A 9148-nucleotide genomic window follows, 5' to 3' on the forward strand; every position below is an offset into this window, starting at 1 on the left:
AAACAACGGCAAGTGGAGTTTAGACAAAAAGCCTCTCTTTTTGTCTCATCAGGACCAACATGACCTTCTCCCCATTCCTCCTCTGGATCATCCAGATGGTCATTGGCAAACTTCAGACGGGCCTGGACATTCGCTGGCTTGAGAGGGGGACCTTGCGTGCGCTGCAGTATTTTAATCCATGACGGCGTAATGTGTTACTAATGGTTTTCTTTGAGACTGTGGTCCCAGCTCTCTTCAGGTCATTGACCAGGTCCTGTCGTGTAGTTCTTGGGCTGATCCCTCACCTTCCTCATGATCATGATGCCCCACGAGGTGAGATCTTGCATGGAGCCCCAGACCGAGGGTGATTGACCGTCATCTTGAACTTCTTCCATTTTCTAATAATTGCGCCAAAAGTTTGTTGCCTTCTCACCAAGCTGCTTGCCTATTGTCCTGTAGCCCATCCCAGCCTTGTGCAGGTCTACAATTTTATCCCTGATGTCCTTACAACAGCTTTCTGTCTTGGCCATGTGGAGAGGTTGGAGTCTGTTTGATTGAGTGTGTGGACAGGTGTCTTTTATACAGGTAATGAGTTCAAACAGGTGCAGTTAATACAGGTAATGAGTGGAGAACAGGAGGGCTTCTTAAAGTAAAACTAACAGGTCTGTGAGAGCCGGAATTCTTACTGTTGGTAGGTGATCAAATACTTATGTCATGCAATAAAATGCAAATTAATTACTTAAAAACATTACAATGTGATTTTCTGGATTTTTGTTTAGATTCCGCCTCTCACAGTTGAAGTGTACCTATGATAAAAATGACAGACCTCTACATGCTTGTAAGTAGGAAAACCTGCAAATCGGCAGTGTATCAAATACTTGTTTTCTCCCCACTGTAGCTATCTTAAGATGAATGCACTAACTGTAAGTCGCTCTGGATAAGAGCGTCTGCTAAATGACTCAAATGTAAAATGATTTAAAGAGAAGTTGGGGAAACACGTGTACAACATTTGACACCAATTCTCCAAACTGAGAGAATTAAAAGATGATCTGCGGAAAGAGGAGATCATCATACATATTGACTTTGCAGAGACGACCTGTGTAAACACACCAGTGAAATCCAGGCAACTCACTTAGGTGATTCTCACAAGTAGGTGACCCTCCACACCTGTGTTGGATATACCACAAATGTGACCCAATTCAGGAAACTAGAGGTATATATCGRAATTCACGACGTCAGAGGAGAGCCGTTTGAATGTAAAAAATATGTTTTTATCAAAATGCGTTTTTGGCAGAAATGTCTTCTTGAACATGTGAACTTTCATGTGCCTTAATATCAAACTTGTATGCCATCTGTAAAGACTAATAAAATTGCTAAATTACAAGCCTAGTTGGTTTAGCCACAGAAAACGAGAGTAACCTTACCGCTAGCCATGATTGGCTGAGATAATGAGTGGCCTGGARATGCCGAGAGATGGGTTTGGATTGGTCTGCCATGTAGCACGCGTGTCGAACACAGCTTTCTTTTTTAAATGTATCACGTAGTAAAACTGCATAAAACTCATGTCAAGTTAAAGTGTACTGTTAACGTTAGCTGGCTGGCTCACTAGCTAACGTTATGTGTATGCTCTCCATTTTCTGGAGGACTGAGTTTTGAAATCAGTGGAATTCAAGTATGATAACTAAGGAGATGGAGAAAACACCAGTCTGGAATCCATCTTCAAACTACGGGCAACCATGCATGGCATCAGACAGGAGACGCGTCCAACCATGATGTATATCGGTAAGATAGTCTAGCTAGCAAAATTTTCAGATATTACACATTTCTAATTTTGACAGAAAGTGGTAGCTAGCTAGCTGCATGTCTTAACAAAAGACTCCACTATGCAAGTATCCATTCCAATAGAATGTCATGGCAACTGTTGATAAGACGTACTAGCRGGTAAATTCGCTCTGGCTATCTACTCTGATTTCAGACCACGGGTAAGATAGTCTAGCTAGCTACATTTTCAGATATTACGCGTTTCTAATTTTGACAAAGTATTTTCATGCCAAGTTAGTGTACTGTTAGCTAGCTAGCTAATGTTAGCTGGCTGGCTCGCTAACTAACGTTACGTCATGCGTTGGGATTCATTGTTTACCTAGCTATCTAGCTAAATTTTTTAACAAAAGACTCTRGTCTTAGTGTGCCAGAGCGCAGAATAACAGATTAATTTTTGAACGCTCAACACCCGTTGAATAAGTCTGGTGTCATTAAATGTCAACAAAGCGTAATTCAATTGTTGCCAGCAGTCAKCAACGCTCTGGATAACATGAAAACAGCCTAACCAGCTCTGCTAGGGTGAGTAAAATGTTCAGAGTGGGGTGTTCTCTCATTATGTGTCTGGAAGTAGCTAGCCAATGTTAGCCAGTTATTTTGGGTGCTTGACTGTCATTGTGCGGTCCAATTGTGTGCTCTAAACACACGAAACACTCTCGCATTTACGAACGAACAATCTGACAGCACAGTTGCCGTCACCAATGCTCTGAATAACTACAGTAACAGCCAACCAGCTCTGCGCAAGGGCGAGTAATGTTCAGTGAGCTGTTCGCTCTCTCTCTCTTAAATGTCTGGAAGTAGCTGGGAAGTTAGTACAGAACTCAGCGGATCAAACCGTTAAAGAGATGGGTGGGGCTAAGGCTTAGGAGGGTGTAGAACAATGCTTAATGGGTGTAGACAAAGAAGGGCTCTCCAAGTAGTTGTACCAAAACATTCAAAGACGGTTTTCTCAAAAGTGAGTTTACAAGTTGATCAACTTTCAAAGCAGAATTTTTCCCATTGTTTCCTCAAATTCAGTGTATGATATACCATTTTGTAGCTCTGAGTCTCTACTATTTCCAATGTAAAAAAACAGAAGTTCAAATTTGCTACATAAGAACGAATCCAGGTGGTGAGTCACAAATTATACAGTTTCACTTTGCTCACTGAGCTCTTCTTATGCGGATGAGCCCTTTGCTATCTGGGTCCATCTCTCAAAAACACTGTCCTACACTCCTTGAGCTCTGCCCATCGCGTACTTTTGGAATCAAACTTTGTTAAACATTTAATTAATATAGACAATGGTTGTTGTTCAAAATGTTTGCAAGAAGAAGAAAAAAATCTTACTTTTTTTATTTACATGTCATTTCCACCACACCCATATTTTTAGGTACATTTGTATATTTATGTATAATTTATATTTGATTTGTTTTAGATATGGAAACATATGGTTGTTATCATAATCTCAAAAAAAGTTGGGTGGAAATATCTTATTTTTCACGATAATAATGTTTTCAGCTGTCACAAAGGCAAGTTTTCCATTCAGGGGTCGTACTGAATTGTTAATATTGAGAAAACCTTAAAAATCCCTAAAAATATTATTCAATACAAGTTCATGTACAATGTATAAGAAATGTTATAAATTAATTGTATGATATTTAATTTAAACTATAATGGATGTTTAATGACGTGATGGAAAACATTTGTCTATGGCTGTCTGAGAAAAATTACACAAATATATACATTCCTGAATAGTACGATCGCAGCCATTATCAGACAAATCTAAAACAATTATAATACTGGTAAATGGTTTCCAATAAGTTTTCTATTTCTGAGATGTTACAGGGCCAAACTGCAAAGCTGCATTTTCAAATATGCAGCTTTCAGTGAAATCATTATATGGGCAAAAATGACTMCATTTTATGGCTTTGACCCAATGTTTCAGTCCAACACGTTGGCAGCTGCAGAGCGACAGGTCTCAAACATTTTGCTGAGCTCATATTCGTTCAATTGCAAGTCATTCATGCCATTTGCAATGAAAATCCTCCACTGTCCATACGGCTGAAACACTAAGATTTGATGTACTGCCAAAATCAACTTTTGTTTAATTACTAGGAAAGTTGACSAAGTTTTACTTTCTGCCCAACAGCAGTGGGTGAGCAAAGTTTGCGGATTTTCATACTGAAACAATAGAATTTGCATTTGTTGTGTAACACAGATGTTGATTTTCCCCACTGTATCATCTAATCCTCTTTTCCTCTTCCATTTCAGACTAAATGATCAAACTAAAATGTGCAGCATCGTGGGGAGAGGGATAGAGAGGGCAATCAGCAGCCATGTAACCTAAAGGAGAGAGTCKTGATTACAATGGCTCATGAGTCAGACAAATAACTACCTATACCATCCTGGCTCCACCAAGGCTCAAATCATGGCTCATCGAAAAGCAACACGGTGTCAGTGAACTATGGGTGCTCGCTGAAAACCTGTGATAARGGATCAACCTCTGAATCATGTCTTTATTCTGTGTTTTGAATTTTGGAATAAAACTGCCAATTACAATGTGTTAGGGTAACATATGAAGGCTACTAGAAGCCTGAAAGCTGCCCATTTRTGTCTGATGGGTTTCTATCCACAGTACGTACCTGAAGTGTTAAGATCAGCATGCCAGTGATTTAGTCACGGGCAATAGTCATGGTCTGCTGTAGTTGACACACATTTGCCTCATCAGTAGCTTTACCAGTTAGCTCACACTTAGCTACTGTACTGTAGCTGACTAATTGCTCCTTATTCTGTCAACTTACATGTAGATGGATGGCTTGGGAAGAAGGTCCCCATGATCTTCTCTCTTTCAGGGTTTTTATTAAAGGGATAGTTCACCCAAATTWCAAAATCACATACCTTGTAAGCAGTCAATGGCCAAGGTAAGGCAGCAATCCATGCTTTGGTTTTACTTACAGTGTAAGGAAAGCAACATGTAATTTGCGTGAACTATCCCTTTAACAGTTTGCGACACAATACAGACTGACTAGCTCCAGTACAAATAATTAGCTAGGTTCTGTGCTGGGCAATATGTACTGTCAACATATTCAGTTCACAAACAACTTCAAGTTCACAAACAACTTCAAGGCTCTCTGATTTGGATAATAAGCCACCAATCATAGAATTACAGTGTAGGCGGGATCTCTACTTATAACTGTACATCAGTAGATGTAGTACATTCAGCCTCAAACCGTATGAACAAGTAAATATAAAAGCAGGTTAACTTTGTATTTATCAAGCACTTTTTTATTACGTGTTACACATTCCTGAACTTGTGTATAGTCATGTAGGCCTCTGATCTCAGTTATACATAAGCTCAACATGAATATTGCTATGCAGTTTGCTCAGGGAAATGCAATTACTCATTTAGGAAATATTTATTCATATATAGCTATATGGAAGTTATTAGCAGGTGTTCAATTCAACCCCAACACGTTTGTAATGTACACACACKAAAAAATCTAGTTTCACCTAATTATTATCAAGTATCTGATTCCACAGCTTTTTTTTGGTTTACTTAACTTTTCAATCYGTGTTACCTGAACGTAACATTTTTAGTTGGCCCAAACWTGAGAAAACATATGCAAATMTTTTGGTCAATCAAAAATGTTTTCTCAATTTGTCTCATATGTTCATTCAATTAGAAATTATTATTTTGGCATCTTACCAACAAAAAAAGGCTGTGGAAGTACACACACACACACACACACACACACACACAGTGCTTTTAACATACGTTTTCAACTTACAACTTACTGTAATTATTAGGAGAGTGAAGTATTGTTTCTTCTGGCTCTATACTTCAGAAGTTTGCATTTAAAATCAAACACTGACTGAGGTTAAAGTTCAGACAGTCAGCTTTAATTTGACGGTATTTTTTATCRATATCAGATGAACCGTTTAGAAATTACAGCACTTTTTGTACATAGTCCCCGCATTTTAGGAGAGCAAAAGTATTGCGACAAATTCACTTATGTGTATTAAAGTWGTGAAAAAGTGAAGTATTTGGTTCCATATTCATAGCACGCAATGACTACATCAAGCTTGTGACCCCTCAAATTTGTTGGATGCACTTGCTGTTTCTTTTGGTTGTGTTTCAGATTATTATGTGTCACTTATTGTAAATAATAATAGAAAATGTTTCTAAACACTTCTACATGACTGTGGATGCTACCATGATTACGGATAATCCTGAATGTATCGTGAATAATGATGATTGACAAAGTTATATATGCACAAATATCATACCCCCACAAAAATTATAACCTCCCCTTATTGTAATGGTCTGTTAGTAGTACACAAGAAAAACTATTTTATTAATCATACTGATTAAGGGATTAAAATTAAAACAGAGTAATATGCCCTACCAACATTTGACAACGATACAGAAAAACCTAAACTTGCTTAAATAAGTAAATCAAATTAATGATGAGAGAATAGTCAGATTAAATGATAACTGACACAAACATGATGGCGTAGCAGGAATATCGGAATGCCATGTGGAATAATAGTTAATGTATAAATGAACATGCACTATGTAAGCATGTGCAGTGCATTCAGAAAGTATTCAGACCCCTTGACTTTTTCCACATTTTGTTACAGCCTTATTCTAAAATGCATAAAAATAAATCCCCTTATCAATCTAKACTCAATACCCCATAATGACAAAGCAAAAACATGTTTTTAGGAATGTTTGCAAAATTATTACAAACAAAAACTTGAACTTGAAGCGCTGTTGGCAGCGATTACAGCCTTGAGTCTTCTTGGGAATGACGCTACATGCTTGGCACACCTGTATTAGGGGAGTTTCTCCCATTCTTCTCAAGCTCTGTCAGGTTGGATGGGGAGTGTCGCTGCACAGACATTTTCAGGTCTCTCCAGAAATGTTTGATCGGGTTTAAGTCCGGGCTCTGGCTGGGCCACTCAAGGACATTCAGAGCCACTCCTGTATTGTCTTGGTTTCTCCCATCTCTACAGAGGAACTCTGGAGCTCTGTCAGAGTAACCATCGGGTTCTTGGTCACCTCCCTGACCAAMGCCCTTCTCCCCCGATTGCTCAGTTTGGCCGGGCGGCCAGCTCTAGGAWGAGTCTTGGTGGTTCCAAACTTCTTCCATTTAAGAATGATGGAGGCCACTGTGTTCTTTGGGGACCTTCAATGCTGCAGAAGTATGTTGGTACCATTCCCCAGATCTGTGCCTCAACACAATKCTGTCTCAGAGCTCTACTGGAAAATTCCTTTGACCTCATGACTTGGTTTTGTTCTGACATGCAATGTCAATTGTGCGACRTTATATAGACAGGCGCGTGCCTTTCCAAATCATGTCTAATCAATTGAATTTACCACAATTGGACTCCAAGTTGTAGAAACATCTCAAGGATGARCAATGGAAACAGGCTMCACCTGAGGTCAATTRCGAGTCTCATAGCAAAGTGTCTGAATACTTATGTAAATAAGGTATTTGCAAACATTCTAAAAACCTGTTTTCGCTTTGTCATTATGGGGTATTGTGTGTAGATTTCCGAACGCATTGTACGTCAATGTGTCAAATATGTAAGTTGAAAATATGTTAAAGGTACTGTGTGTGTGTGTGTGTGTGTGTGTGTGTGTGTGTGTGTGTGTGTGTGTGTGTGTGTGTGTGTGTGTGTGTGTGTGGTGGTGTGTGTGTGTGTTGTGTGTGTGTGTGTGTGTGGTGTGTGTGTGGTGTGTGTGTAGACTAGTTCCAGCCCGCCTTTTTTTGATAAGATGCCAAAATAATAATTTCTAGTTGAATGAACATATGAGACAAATTGAGCGTAGTGTACATTTAACATTTGACAAAAAACAATAAGTATACAACAAATACTATGTCTATTATGGACTACATCTGATACTTTTTTAGGGCCCAGTGCAGTCAAAAATGATGTGGTGTTTTATATATATTTACACACTCTGAGGTTGGAATAATACTGTGAAATTATTTTAGCGTAAGAGCTGTTTGAAAAGCCTCCCTGAAATTTCAGCCTGTTTTGGTGGGATGGAGTTTTGGCCTGCCTGGTGACGTCACCAGGTCGTAATTTGGTAATAGACCAATAAGAAAGAGTTCCAAACCTCTCTGCCAATAACAGCTAGTTTTCCCTTCCCAACTCAGACCACCCCCAGACAGTCCTAGCTAAATTCTTGCTTGAGAAATTGCTATTTTCTCAGAAGCTTTTTTTTTTAACCATTTTAATTTAAAACAATCACAGTAATGTACTTAATTGTTCACCAAAATGTGTTTTCCATTCGTCCAACTTGATCTAAAATGGCTGTGTGAGGTATTGCGTGTAGGCAACTCCATTTTAAGCTCCAAATATAATGTATATTGTCTGACCTTTTCATTGTTATGAATGCATCCTGACATGTTTGGCAACTTAAGCTGCTATATGAAATGTTTTACTTCCTTTACAACGCTTTTGGAAAATGATTCCCTGCCTTGCCTTGTATAAATTGTGATGACCATTTACCTCAGGGCGGTCTCTCTCCTCTTGGGTATATAGTTCATCTTCAGTCCTGGTAACCTGGGGTATATATAAAAAAAAATACTTAGAGGAAATTGGCACACTACTCCAACAATACAACAACATAGGCCTATGTATCCTAAGCAGGGTTCATACAGACATTGGCAAGTCAAATTCAAGGACTTTCATGGACTTTTTCATGCACTTCATTGTTATTTTCAAGGYCCTCAATGTTATATAATTGTACATATAGTATAGAATATATTATATTGAACTCCCTGTCCCCACAAAAAGCATGCAAAAATTGTCCAAAAAGTTGCCTTTTTTCTGTAGCCTACAGTATGTGGCCGACGTAGGCACACATAATTAGACATGCACAGCGSTAGCATMAATCTCACCATTTGAATCTCACCATCGCTGTTTTTAATAATGAGAAAGTGACCAAAAGCGAAGTTATTCTTTTAATGGAAGGATTTGTATGGAAAGCCAAGTCGAAGCCAACATTAGATGCTGTRYTCCTCATAATAACCGCAAATGYTTTTACCGCAACATAYTAGTGCAACACCTTTCAATTGAAGAGGCAGGAAACAAATGAAAGTGGCCACACTGCTCACAAAAATGGTTCAAAAAATAAATAACAGATAATTATAAGGGGGAGGGATAACTTATACATTGGCTCCAATAAACATTAGAACTTTTCAAGCATCAAATTGAGGATTGTCTGAAGGTAGACCTAATGCAGTACTTGAATTTCGGAGCTTCAAATTCAAGAAGGCTACTTCAAGCCCCTGGTATTGTTTAACATTGCAGGTCTAACATGGAAAACAAAATGTATTTGTCATGTTATTTCATTACC

General features: G+C 38.6%; 1 protein-coding gene across 1 annotated transcript in view; it reads left to right on the forward strand.

The window, feature by feature from the left end:
* The window catches only part of LOC111959316 (nck-associated protein 5-like), a 51189-nt gene extending 43781 nt beyond the window's left edge, over nucleotides 1-7408 (forward strand). The window contains exon 9 of the mRNA XM_023980816.2: nucleotides 4048-7408. The gene's annotated coding sequence lies outside the window, so the exon portion shown is untranslated. The remainder of the gene's footprint in view (nucleotides 1-4047) is intronic.
* The last annotated feature ends 1740 nt before the right edge of the window (nucleotides 7409-9148 follow it).

This window comes from Salvelinus sp. IW2-2015, linkage group LG36, assembly GCF_002910315.2.
Source record: "Salvelinus sp. IW2-2015 linkage group LG36, ASM291031v2, whole genome shotgun sequence".
Taxonomy (NCBI): Eukaryota; Metazoa; Chordata; class Actinopteri; order Salmoniformes; family Salmonidae; genus Salvelinus; species Salvelinus sp. IW2-2015.